General features: G+C 41.9%; 2 pseudogenes across 1 annotated transcript; both read left to right on the forward strand.

Moving 5' to 3' along the window:
- The first annotated feature begins 835 nt into the window (after positions 1 to 835).
- LOC701473 (prothymosin alpha pseudogene) lies at positions 836 to 1,930 on the forward strand (annotated as a pseudogene). Its single transcript, XR_013418305.1, has one exon. The product of XR_013418305.1 is annotated as a prothymosin alpha pseudogene (transcript).
- Positions 1,931 to 4,293: 2,363 nt separating this feature from the next.
- On the forward strand, positions 4,294 to 5,235 carry LOC705410 (small ribosomal subunit protein eS4, X isoform-like; annotated as a pseudogene).
- Positions 5,236 to 14,023: the final 8,788 nt, after the last annotated feature.

Raw genomic sequence — 14,023 nt, forward strand, 5'->3', positions numbered from 1 at the left:
TCACTTCAGCTCAGCTCTCAGGAAGCCACATCCATAGGAAAAGGGGAAGAGTACTACATCAAGGGAACTACCTGTGGGACAAAAAAATCTGAACAACAGCCTTCAGCCCTAGACCTTCCCTCTGACAGAGCCTACCCAAATGAGAAGGAATCAGAAAACCAACTGGTATTATGACATAACAAGGTTCGTTAACACACCCAGAAAATCACACCAGCTCACCAGCAATGGACACAAACCAAGAAGGAATCCCTGATTTACCTGAAAAAGAATTCAGAAGTTTAGGTATCGAGCCAATCAGGGAGGCACCTGAGAAAGGCAAAGCCCAATGTAAGGAAACCAAAAAAATTATAGAAGAAGTAAAGGGAGAAACATTCAATGAAATAGATAGCATAAATAAAAAATAATCAAAACTTCAGGGAAACAATAGAAACACTTATAGAAATGCAAAATGCTCTGGAAAGTCTCAACTATAGAATCGAGTAAGTAGAAGAAAGAATTCAGAGTTCGAAGATAATGTCTTCAAAGTAACCCAATCCAACAAAGGCAAACAAAAAAGAATAAGAAATGTGAACAAAGCCTCTAAGAAGTCTACGATTATGTTAAACGAATCCATTCACCTAAGAATAATCAGCATTCCTGAGGAAGAAGATAAATCTAAAAGTTTGGAAAACATATTTGAGGGAATAATTGAGGAAAATTTCCCTGGCCTTGCTAGAGACCTAGATATTCAAACATAAGAAGCACAAAGAACACCTGGGAAATTCATCGCAAAAGATCATCACCTAGGCACACTGCCATCAGGTTATCTAAATTTAAGATGAAGGAAAGCCCCCCCACTGGCTGCTCTGAAAAGCCATCTTTGCATTGTTCCTCGTCCGCCTCCTTGCTCGCGGCAGCCGCCTCCGCCACGCGCTTCCTCCGCCGCCGCGGACTCCGGCAGCTTTATCGCCAGAGTCCCTGAACTCTCGCTTTCTTTTTAAATCCCCTGCATCGGATCACCGGCGTGCCCCACCATGTCAGACGCAGCCGCCCTAGACACCAGCTCCGAAATCACCACCAAGGACTTAAAGGAGAAGAAGGAAGTTGTGGAAGAGGCAGAAAATGGAAGAGACGCCCCTGCTAACGGGAATGCTAATGAGGAAAATGGGGAGCAAGAGGCTGACAATGAGGTAGATGAAGAAGAGGAAGAAGGTGGGGAGGAAGAGGAGGAGGAAGAAGAAGGTGATGGTGAGGAAGAGGATGGAGATGAAGATGAGGAAGCTGAGTCAGCTACGGGCAAGCCGGCAGCTGAAGATCATGAGGATGACGATGTTGATACCAAGAAGCAGAAGACCGACGAGGATGACTAGACAGCAAAAAAGGAAAAGTTAAACTAAAAAAGGCCACCGTGACCTATTCACCCTCCACTTCCCGTCTCAGAATCTAAACGTGGTCACCTTCGAGTAGAGAGGCCCGCCCGCCCACCGTGGGCAGTGCCACCCGCAGATGACACGCGCTCTCCACCACCCCACCCAAACCATGAGAATTTGCAACAGGGGAGGAAAAAAGAACCAAAACTTCCAAGGCCCTGCTTTTTTTCTTAAAAGTACTTTAAAAAGGAAATTTGTTTGTATTTTTTATTTACATTTTATATTTTTGTACATATTGTTAGGGTCAGCCATTTTTAATGATCTCGGATGACCAAACCAGCCTTTGGAGCGTTCTCTGTCCTACTTCTGACTTTACTTGTGGTGTGACCATGTTCATTATAATCTCAAAGGAGAAAAAAAACCTTGTAAAAAAAGCAAAAATGACAACAGAAAAACAATCTTATTCCGAACATTCCAGTAACTTTTTTGTGTATGTACTTAGCTGTACTATAAGTAGTTGGTTTGTATGAGATGGTTAAAAAGGCCAAAGATAAAAGGTTTCTTTTTTTTCCTTTTTTGTCTATGAAGTTGCTGTTTATTTTTTTTGGCCTGTTTGATGTATGTGTGAAACAATGTTGTCCAACAATAAACAGGAATTTTATTTTGCTGAGTTGTTCTAACAAAACAAAACAAAAAAAAAAAAGATGAAGGAAAGAATCTTAAGAGCTGTGAGAAAAAAGCACCAGGTAACCTATAAAGGAAAACCTGTCAGATTAACAGCAGATTTCTCAGCAGAAATTCTGCAAGCTAGACAGGATTGGGGCCTATTTTCAGCCTCCTCAAACAAAACAATTAGCAGCCAAGAATTCTGTATCCAATGAAACTGAGCTTCATATATGACGGAAAGATAGTCTTTTCCAGGCAAGCAAATGCTGAGAGAATTCACCACTACCAAGCTACCATTACAAGAACAGCTAAGAAACTGGATCCCTTCCTTACACCTTATACAAAAATTAATTCAAGATGGATTAAATACTTAAATGTTAGACCTAAAACCATAACAACCCTAGAAGAAAACCTAGACAATACCATTCAGGACATAGGCATGGGCAAGGACTTCATGTCTAAAACACCAAAAGCAACGGCAACAAAAGCCAGAATTGACAAATGGGATCTAATTAAACTAAAGAGCTTCTGCACAGCAAAAGAAACTACCATCAGAGTGAACAGTCAACCTACAGAATGGGAGAAAATTGTTGCGATCTCCCCATCTGACAAAGGGCTAATATCCAGAATCTACAAAGAACTTAAACAAATTTATAAGAAAAAAAATCAAACAACCCCATCAAAAAGTGGGCAAAGGATATGAACAGACACTTCTCAAAAGAAGACATTTATGCAGCCAATATGAAAAAATGTTCATCATCACTGGCCATTAGAGAAATGCAAATCAAAACCACAATGAGATACCATTTCACATTAAAAAGTCAGGAAACAACAGGTGCTGGAGAGGATGTGGAGAAACAGGAACAATTTTACACTGTTGGTGGGACTGTAAACTAGTTCAACCATTGTGGAAGACAGTGTGGTGATTCCTCAAGGATCTGGAACTAGAAATACCATTTGACCCAGCCATCACATTACTGGGTATATACCCAAAGGATTATAAATCATGCTGCTATAAAGACACATGCACACATATGTTTATTGCGGCACTATTCACAATAGCAGACTTGGAACCAACCCAAATGTCCATCAATGATAGACTGGATTAAGAAAATGTGGCACATATACACCATGGAATACTATGCAGCCATAAAAAAGGATGAGTTCATGTCCTTTGTAGGGACATGGATGAAGCTGGAAACCATCATTCTCAGCAAACTATTGCAAGGACAGAAAACCAAACACTGCATGTTCTCACTCATAGGGGGAACTGAACAATGAGAACACTTGGACACGGGACGGGGAATAACACACCCCAGGACCTATCATGGGGTTGGGGAAGAGGTAGGGATAGCATTAGGAGATATACCTATTGTAAATGAAGAGTTAATGGGTGCAGCACACCAACATGGCACATGTATACATATGTAACAAATCTGCACATTGTGCACATGTACCCAGAACTTAAAGTATAATAACAATAATTATATACATGTATATAATTATATATATATATAAAGAATAGCTAAAAGGAGCTCTAAATGTTGAAACAAATCCGGCAAACAGATCAAAACAGAACCTCTTAAAAGCATAAATCTCACAGGACCTACAAAACAAAAATACAACTTAAAAAACAAAAACAAAAACCCAAGGTATACAAGCAGCAAATAACACAATGAAGGGAATAGTATCTCACATTGCAATACTAACAGTGAATGTAAATGGCCTAAATGCTCCACTTAAAAGAAACAGAATGGGCCAGGTGTAGTGGCTCACACCTGTAATCCCAGCACTTTGGGAGGCTGAGTTGGGCGGGTTATGAGGTCAGGTATTTGAGACCAGCCTGACCAAATTAGTGAAACCCCATCTCTACTAAAATACAAAAATTAGCCAGTTGTAGTGGCACACACCTGTAATCCCAGCTACTCAGGAGGCTGAGGCAGGAGAATTGCTTGAACCCGGGAGGCGGAGGTTGCAGTGAGCTGAGATCATGCCATTGCACTCCAGCCTGGGCAACAGAGCGAGACTCCATCTAAAAAAAAAAAAAAGATACAGAATGGCAGAATGGATAAGAATTCACCAACCAACCACCTGCTACCTTTAAGAGATTCATCTAATACACAAGGACTCATATAAACTTAAGGTAAGGGGATGGAAAAAGACATTTCATGCAAATGGACACCAAAAGTAAGAAGGAATAGCTATTCTTATATCAGACAAAACCAACTTTAAAGTAACAGCAGTTTAGAATTTCTACGCACACTGGAAGAGAGAGGTCCTCTTTCCTTGCCTAATGCAGCCATGGCTTGTGGTCCCAAGAAGCATCTGAAGTGGGTAGCAGCTCCAAAACATTGGATGCTGGATAAATTGACCAGTGTGTTTGCTCCTTGTCCATCCACCAGCCATCACAAGTTGAGAGAGTGTCTCCCCCTCATCATTTTCCTAAGGAACAGACTTAAGAATGCCCTGACAGGAGATGAAGTAAAGATTTGCATGCAGGGGTTCATTAAGGTTGATGGCAAGTTCCGAACTGATATAACCTACACTGCTGGATTCATGGATATCATCAGCATTGACAAGATGGGAGATAATTTCCATCTGACCTATGACACCAAGGGTCACTTTGCTGTACATCATATTACACCTGAGGAAGCTAAGTACAAATGGGGCAAAGTGAGAAAAATCTTTGCGGGCACAAAAGAAATCCCTCATCTGGTGACTCGTGATGCTCGCAGCATCCACTACCCTGATCCCCTCATCAAGGTAAATGATACCATTCAGATTGATTTGGAGACTGGCAAGATTACTGGTTTCATCAAGTTTGACACTGGTACACTGGTAACCTATGTGTGGTGACTGGAGGTGCTATCCTGGGAAGAATTGGTATGATCACCAACAGAGAGAGGCACCCTGCATCTTTTGACATGGTTCACGTGAAAGATGTCAATGGCACCAGCTTTGCCACTCAACTTTCCAACATTTTTGTAATTGGCAAGGGCAACAAACCATGGATTTCTCTTCCCCGAGGAAATGGTATCTGTCTCACTATTGCTGAAGAGAGAGACAAAAGACTGGGGGCCAAATAGAGCAGTGGGTGAAATGGTCCTTGGGTGACATGTTAAATCTTTGTACATAATTAAAAATAATGTGGCATGATTAATAGGAAAAAAAAAAAAAGCAACAGCAGTTTAAAAGGACAAAGAGGGACATTATATAATGATAAAAGGACATGTCCAACAGGAAAATATCAGAATCCTAAACATATATGCACCTAACACTGGAGCTCCCAAATTTATAAAATAATTACTAAAAGACCGAAGAAATGAGATAGACAGCAACACAATAATAGTGGGGACTTCAATACTCCACTGACAGCACTAGACAGGTCATCAAGACAGTTAACAAAGAAACAATGGATTTAAACTATACCCTGGAACAAATGGACTTAGAGATACATACAGAACATTCCATGCAACAATCGCAGAATAAACATTCTATTCAACAGTGCATGGAACTTTCTCCAAGATAGACCATATGATAGGCCACAAAACGAGCCTCAATAAATTTAAGAAAATTGAAATTATATGAAGCACTCTCTCAGACCACAGTGGAATAAAACTGGAAATCTCTAGGGGTTCAATCAAGATGGTAGGGAAAATTATAAAATAAAACACAAACCTTCTTGGAAGGCCAAAAGGTTTTTGCAAAAACTTCAGGATAGAGTTAGGGCTGAAGGCAGCCTAATCCTCTTTGAGCTATAGCAAGGGTAATTAACATAGGAATGTAGAGTAGTTTATCTAAATAGCTTGTTTACTCATGTGGTTCTAAAACTAACCTTTGATCATCTACAGGCAGCATAGTGCTCTGTAGGGAGGGGATTGGAGGAAGGCGACCAGGTTGATTACCCTCTAATGGTGTTTACCTGAGACTTTTGTCATTTAATATGTAATGAATAAATGCTGGGAGGGCCAGAGAGTCAGGGCCGCGGGTGACAGCACCCTTCTTAGAGTCTGTAAGTGGCCTGAACCCTCAGCTGGAATGACAAGCATAATATCTGTGTCCGTGTACGTATTCATCCATCGTTGAGTCAGGTTCTGCAGGACAGACCCCCACAGGTGGTGACCCCGCTGAGACCAACACTGTGAAGGAAGCACGACAGACCCCTCGAAAACAAAAGTGAAAAGGACCATGTGGTCAGTGAGTAATCAGTAAGTCATTGGTGCCCACTTGGGATCTCCAAGTTCAGGGGAGATTATTCAGGCTGAGGTTTCATCATGGGACAACAGTTATCAGCTCATCAGAAACAGTATATAAAAGTGTTGAAACAGCTGCTTAAGGCTAGTGGAGCCTCAGTTTCCCAGGCTCAGTTAAGAGACCTAATGCAAACTGTAGTAAACCATAATCCATGGCTCCCGAAAGAAGGCATGCTACATGTAGAACTCGGGGAACAAGTAGGGAGAAATCTTAAACAGCATTATGCACAAGGGCAACAGGTCCCAGCATCATCTTTAACACTATGGGCTCTAGTAAGGACGGCTTTGGTCCCATTAGACACAGAAAAACCTAAAAAGGGGAAGGAGGAGGAAATATCACCTGCCTTGCTGCCTCCTTTTCCCTCAGCCCCACTATCACCAGGCCAAAATAACAAAGAGGAAATGGAGGTTTTGCCTGAGCCCCCTCCTCCAATAAGTAGGAAAAAAGACAAGAAACACATTCCAGCTATGGGGCCTTGTCTTAAGCAAGCAGCATTAGAGGGGGAGCTTTTAGCCTGCCCAGTAATGCAAGACCGACATAGCAATCAGGTACATAAACTCATTTCTTTTAACGCTTATAAAGAGCTAAGAAAAAGCATTAAAGAAAATGGAGCCGCTAGCCCATTTATGAAAGGAATGATTGAGGCCTTGAAAGGCCACTTCCGTATGACCCCATGGGACTGGTCAATGCTAGCTAAAACAACTTTGGAGCCTAGCCAATACCTCCTCTGGAAGGCAGAATACAATGAGTGGTGCGAACAAGCCAAGCAGAATCAGGCAGCCGGGTAAGACATAACAACTGATATGCTCCAGGGGAGGAGTCCTCATGCCAATGTACAACAACTAGATTTTGATCCCCAGGCCTATGCTCAAGTGTCTGTGTGTGCTCTCAGGGCTTGGGACCCAATTCCCGAAAGCGGAGTTCAACAGGGATCTTTCGTAAATGTTTGACAAGGGCCTCGGGAGCCATTTGTTGAGTTTATCAATTGGTTAATCCAGGCAATTAAGAGACAAATTAGTCACACCCAAGCTGCTGATATCTTATTGTTGCAATTGACTTTTGAAACTTAATGTGGTTTGCCCGCAGGCAATCAGAGGAAAGGCAGCCACAGTCGGGGAGCTTATATGAGCGTGTCAGCTGGTAGGAACCGAGACACACAAAGCCAAAATATTGACTATGGCATTAAGGCCTCCTAAAGTGAAAAGGGAAAGAAACCCAAATTGTTTTCTATGTGGAGAGCCAGGTCATATAAAGAGGGAATGCCGCCATAGTAGAGACCACAGTAACTCAGGGAAAGAACCCCCTTCTATATGTCCCCGATGTAGGAAGGGGAAACATTGGGCAAAACATTGCAGGTCTAAATTTGATTAAAAACACCAACCCCATAAAAAACCAGTCAGGCAATTTCATGAGGGGCCAGCCCCAGGCCCCACTCCCAGCTGGGGCAATGCCAGCAGCTTTCCTCGGTCAGATGGGAAGCCCACAGTCCTCTCTCTCAGAGCAGCCACCACTGGGAACACAGGACTGGACTTACTCTGCCCCAACGAATTAGTGCTAAAAGAAGGAAAAGACCTTAAAAGGGTTGCAACTGGGATCTGGGGTCCGCTGCCTCTGGGATTAGTCCTGGGGTGGTATAGCCTATCCAGTAAAGGAATTATTGTGCTCACCGCGGTAATTGATAGTGATTATCAGGGGGAGATATTGGTTATGATGGACTGTAAAGGTCTGCATATTCTTCCCCCTGGGTCAAAGATAGCTCAGTTACTGATTTTATCACACTGGGTCCCCAATGCCTATGGAAAGGAAAGGGGAAAGGGAAGTTTTGGGAGCACAGGAGACACAGCAGTATATTGGAATCAATTAATCACTGATCAGGGACCCATGAAAAAATTGGAAATAAGAATTTTACTGGCTTATTGGACACAGGGGTGGACATTTCAATCATTAGTGATCAAAATTTGTCAGAAACTTGGCTTTGGGTCACTAAGAAACAGAAAATTGTCAGCACCATGGAGGCACACACGGCCAGGCAGAGCACACACCCCCTAACATGCTGTGATTCAGAAGGAAGAAAGGTAGTTATACAACCTCTAATCATGCCCATCCCTGTTAATCTTTGGGGATGGGACCTATTAGCCCAATGGGGGGTTACTCTGCAGACTCCTTTCTAACAATGGCCACTGTTATTATTCCTCCCCTACCCCTGACCTGGCTCTCTCAAGATCCGATTTGGGTAGAACAGTGGCCTCTGAAGGGAGAGAAATTACAGAGGGCCCATGAATTAGTTGAGGAGTAACTGAAAGCTGGGCATGTTGAATTATCTAACAGCCCTTGGAATTCACCCATTTTTGTCATTCCCAAAAAGTCTGGGAAATGAAGACTTTTGCATGACCTATGTGCTATTAATGCCAATTTGCAACCTATGGGACCCCTTCAGCAGGGACTCCCTTCCCCCACGGCAATTCCTCAAGATTGGCCTATAATCATTATTGACTTAAAAGATTGTTTTCATATGATTCCCCTAGCAGAACAGGACAGAGAAAAATTCGCATTTATAATACCAGCTATCAATAAAGAAAAGCCAGCTTGTCAATTTCATTGGAAAGTGCTTCCTCATGGAATGATAAATAGTCCTACCATGTGTCAGTATCATGTAAATCAAGCCTTGCTCCCTAGTAGAAAAGAATTTCCTGATTGCAAGATTATTCATTTTATGGATGATTTTCTACTAGCAGCCCCAACGGAGCCAATACTTTTAAATTTATAGTCCTCTGTCGTAAAGAATACACAGCTAAGAGATTTAATCATTGTACCTGAAAAAGTACAAATGTCGTCTCCTTGGAAATATCTTGGGTACATACTAACTTTCTTGTCAGTAAGACCTCAGAAGGTTAAATTAAATACTAGCAACTTACACACCTTAAATGACTATCAGAAATTACTGTGCGATATTAACTGGCTCCACTCCACTTTGGGGATTCCTACTGATAAACTACAAAACCTGTTTTCTATCTTAAAAGGCAATCCAGCCCTGGATTCTACCAGATATTTAACCCCTGCAGCAAAAAGGGAAATCGAGGAAATAGAACAAGCCATCTCTCAGAGGCAGCTAGATTGCATTGACGCTATTCAATCTAATTGTTCATCTTTCTTACCAAACACTCCCCTACAGGGTTAATAGGACAGGTGGCCCCGGGCTACGCTTCCTAGAATGGGTTTTTTGCTGACATACCGGGACTAAAACGCTATCTTCCTATAGTCAGTTACTTACTAAAATCATCTATTCAGGCCACAAACGATGCAATCAGTTACGAGGTTATGACCCTGATGCCATCAGGATTCCTTTAAGTAAGAAGCAATTTGAAGCAGTATTGCCAGTATCTATCGATCTGCAAATAGCTTTCTCTGATTACACAGGACAAATAGGGCACATACTTCCTGCTGATAAACTCCTTTATTTCTTATCTCATACCCTGGTAATCTTGCCCACAAAAATAGTTCACTCCCCCATACCTAATGCTTTAACACTGTTTACTGATGGTTCTGGTAAACATGGAAAAGCGGCAGTCTGGTGGAGACCACATAATTCAGTCACTTGATCTGGGTTTACTAGTACTCAGAGAGCTGAGATTGGGGCCCTGATATTGGCCTTTTTCCAATATCAGGAGACTTTTTCCACTCAGCCCATAAATATTGTAAATGACTTGGCTTACACTATTTATTGCAGAACCCTGAAACAGCCTTAATTAAGTCCACTCTCAAGCCCACCCTGTGTGCTCTTCTTCTTCGACTTCAGCAATTGCTAGATCAATGTACACATCCTATTTTTATCACACACATTCAAGCCCACAGCTTTCTGCCTGGCCCAGTGGCTTATGGCAATGAACAAGACCTACAAGTTATGACATCACTGCTTGACCAAGCCACCCAATCACATCAATTTTTCCACCAAAATTGGAGAAATTTATCTAAACAATTTGAACTTACCCAGAGGCTGGCTAAACAAATTATCCTACAATGCCCAGATTGCCAGCTCACTGGCCTTCTTCCACAGGTGTTAACCCTAGAGGATTAGAACTTCATCAGTTATGGCAAACAGATGTTACACGTGTCCCTGCATTTGGAAAACTTAGATATGTACATGTATCTGTTGATACCAACACTCATCTAATTAGTGCAAACACCCCTCAGTATGTCATTAAACATCTTTTAAGTTTTGCATTTATGGGGCAGCCCACAAAAATTAAAAAATTAAAACCGAAAATGGTCCAGCTTATGCCAGCTCACAATTTCAACAATTTTGTCACACGTGGAATATCCAACATTCCACAGGCAACCCATATAACCCCCAAGGACAAGCCATAGTAGAACGTGCCCACTCCACCCTTAAAAATATGCTCAGAAAACAGCCAGAAAGGGGAAGTATGAGTAAAGACCCTCCAACACTATTGGCACAAGCCTTATTTACCCTTAATTTCCTAAATTTAGATGACAAATTTCAATCAGCAGTAGAAAAACACTTTGCTAAAACCTCTCAAGACATATGGAAAGATGTAAACAGTAACGAATGGTGTGGTCCAAATGAATTGTTAATGTGGGGAAGAGGGTATGCCTGTGTCCACACCCCCTCAGGTCCTCTTTGGATTCCAGCATGATGCATTAAACCATACCACGGCATGGCTAGGACCCAACCTGGTATCAGAGATGAAGGAGCTGACCCTGCAGGATCTGCAGCCCCAGACGATGAGGCTTCCGTGGATGACACAAGCCCCAGACGTCACCTGGGGGATGCTGAAGAGAATAACTCAGGAGACTGAACAAATTCTGCTCCGGACACAGACACCATTTACTTCAGATAATTTGTTCCTTGCTATGCTCTCTGTTGTACATTGCAACTCACGTAGGGTATTGATCCTTTCTATGCTCTCCCTTTGTCTGCAATCTGTACCTGCTACACTCTACTGGCTCATATCTTAGACCTACCTTTCTTTCGCCCTGTCACCTGGGCAGACACCCTCTTCCCAGCCTATAATAACATAACTGCTTGGATAGGAGGGATAGATTTACACCCAGTGGGGTCCCTAAGTAATGGCACACATTGGACTAAGGTGCCAGATAACACTACATATCACTCCACCACCTTCCCACTGTGTGTAAGTTAAAAAGGTTCTAACACTTACTGTGTATCTGCCCAAACACAATTATGGCCACATCATGGCAAAGAAAATGTCTTAACAGCCTTAGTTGCAGGTAGCCTTAAACCAGGTAATACAATCAATGCCGCTTTCCCAAACATTCCTTCCTGTGCTAAAGGGCAAAACTGGGAAAGTAATGGATTTCACTTTAGCTGGGAGGTCTGTCACGGGGCACAAGCCCACAGCCTCCAGTTAGGCAATGATAACATCTTAGACTGGAGTCCCCACAGCCATATGCAGGGCAGCCTTACTGATGTCCTCATCTGTCAAGGCATCAATCACAGTTTCATAGCCATGTCCCATTCGCCTATGATTTGGGTCAATGGGGGGATGGAATATCCCAGACCCCAAGTAAAGTCCATGCCGCCCCAAGACACTTTATGGCACCTGGGACATCTTGGCACCTCCCTTGACACCTGGCATGGAGCATATCATAATTCCAGTAACAACAATAGTATAACCATCATACTGATCAGTTACAGCTGATTTGCACTACCCATCCATGTTTTCTTTATGGGAACCAATATTTCTATTTCACCCCAAAACTCCACATTTGTGACCCAGGTGCAGGGACAGGCTTGGTTTGCCTCATGTATCACTAATTATAATATATCTGATCTAAATATTACTAGTGTCATGGTATTAAGGAGACAATCTGAGGCATTCATACCAGTCAATTTGACGTGTGATTGGCAAGGATCCTCTGCCCTTGCCACCTTAGACCATGCCCTGTCCCAGGTCAGACACAAAAGACTCATAGCTACATTTATGTCCTTTATAGTCTCAGCCATAGTCATCCTAGCAACTGCTAGCATTGCTGTGGCAGCTATTACTGAGTCAGTACAAACAGTTGCCTTTGTAGATAACCTGGCCAAAAATGTGTCTAACGAACTTCTCTTATAGCAGGGTATAGATCAAAAAATTCTTGCATGTCTGCAAGCCCTTGAGGCTGCTTTGAAATATGTGGGGAGCGACAAGATGCACTGGCATTCCAACAGCAATTAAACTGCAACTGGGAGCATAAGCATATCTGAGTCACTTCTCTACCATGGAATCAATCAATGCACAGTTGGGATGAGGTGAAACAACACCTCTGGGGAACCTTTCATGATAATTTAACAGCAGACGTAAAGCAACTTAAAACTAAAATTTTAGAATCCCTTCACACTGTAGATCTACACACCCAACAAACAGCCATATGATCATCTCTCCTGTTTAGATCCCCACCCCTGGGGGTCACTCTTTGACTAGAAAAAATGTTGCTAATTATACTCATGATTGTCTTATGCTACTTACTAATTCTAGGATGCAAAGCCAGAAAAAGAGCAATGACTGCCACTCATGACAAACCTGTTGCTGCATACATCTGCACTCTCCAATCCATAAGACCTGATGCAGAAAACAGAAAAGGGAGAGATGTAGGTGTTCAATCAGAATGGTGGGGAAAATTATAAAATAAAACACAAACCTTCTTGGAAGGCCAAAAAGTTTTTGCAAAAGCTTCAGGATAGAGTTAGGGCTGAAGGCAGCCTAATCCTCTTTGAGCCATAGCAAGGGTAATTAACAGGAATGTAGAGTAGTTTATCTAAATAGCTTGTTTACTCATGTGGTTCTAAAACTAACTTTGATCATTTGCAGGTAGGATAGTGCTCTGGGGCGGGGGTGAGGGGGGTGGGATGGAAGGTGACCAGTTTGAAATTAAATAACCTGCTCCTGAATGATCATTGGGTCAAAAATGAAATGAAGATTGAAATTAAAGAATTCTTCGAACTGAATGACATACTGACAAAACCTATCAAAACCTCTGGGATACAGCAAAGGCAGTGCTGAGAGGAAAGTTCATAGCCCTAAAGGCCTACATCAAATTGTCTGAAAGAGCACAGACAATCTAAGGTAACACCTCAAGGAGTTAGAGAAACAAGAATAAACCAAACCCAAACCTAGCAGGAGAAAGGAAATAACCAAGATCAAAGCAGAACTAAGTGAAATTAAAACAAAAAACAATACAAACAATAAATGAAACAAAAACCTGGTTCATTGAAAAGATAAATAAAATTGATAGACTATAAGCAAGATTAACTAAGAAAAGAAGAGAGAAAATGCAAATAAGTTCAATAAGAAATGAAACAGGAGATATTACAACTGATACCACAGAAATACAAAAGATCATTCAAGGCTACTATGAACACTTCAATGCACATAAACTAGAAAACCTAGAAGAAATGCATAAATTCCTGGAAAGATACAACCCTCCTACCTTATATCAGGAAGAATTAGATATCCTGAACAGACCAATAATAAGCAGCAAGATTGAAATGGTAATTTAAAAATTATCAACAAAAAAAAAGTCCAGGACCAGACAGATTCACAGCAGAATTCTACCAAACATTCAAAGAAGAATTGGCATTAATCCTATTGACACTATTCCACAAGACAGAGAAAGAGGGAACCCTCCTAAGTCATGCTATGAAGCCAGTATCACCCTAATACCAAAACCAAGAAAGGACATCACCAAAAAAGAAAACTACAGACCAATATCCCTGGCGAATATAGATGCTA

Source organism: Macaca mulatta, chromosome 6, assembly GCF_049350105.2.
Source record: "Macaca mulatta isolate MMU2019108-1 chromosome 6, T2T-MMU8v2.0, whole genome shotgun sequence".
NCBI lineage: Eukaryota > Metazoa > Chordata > Mammalia > Primates > Cercopithecidae > Macaca > Macaca mulatta.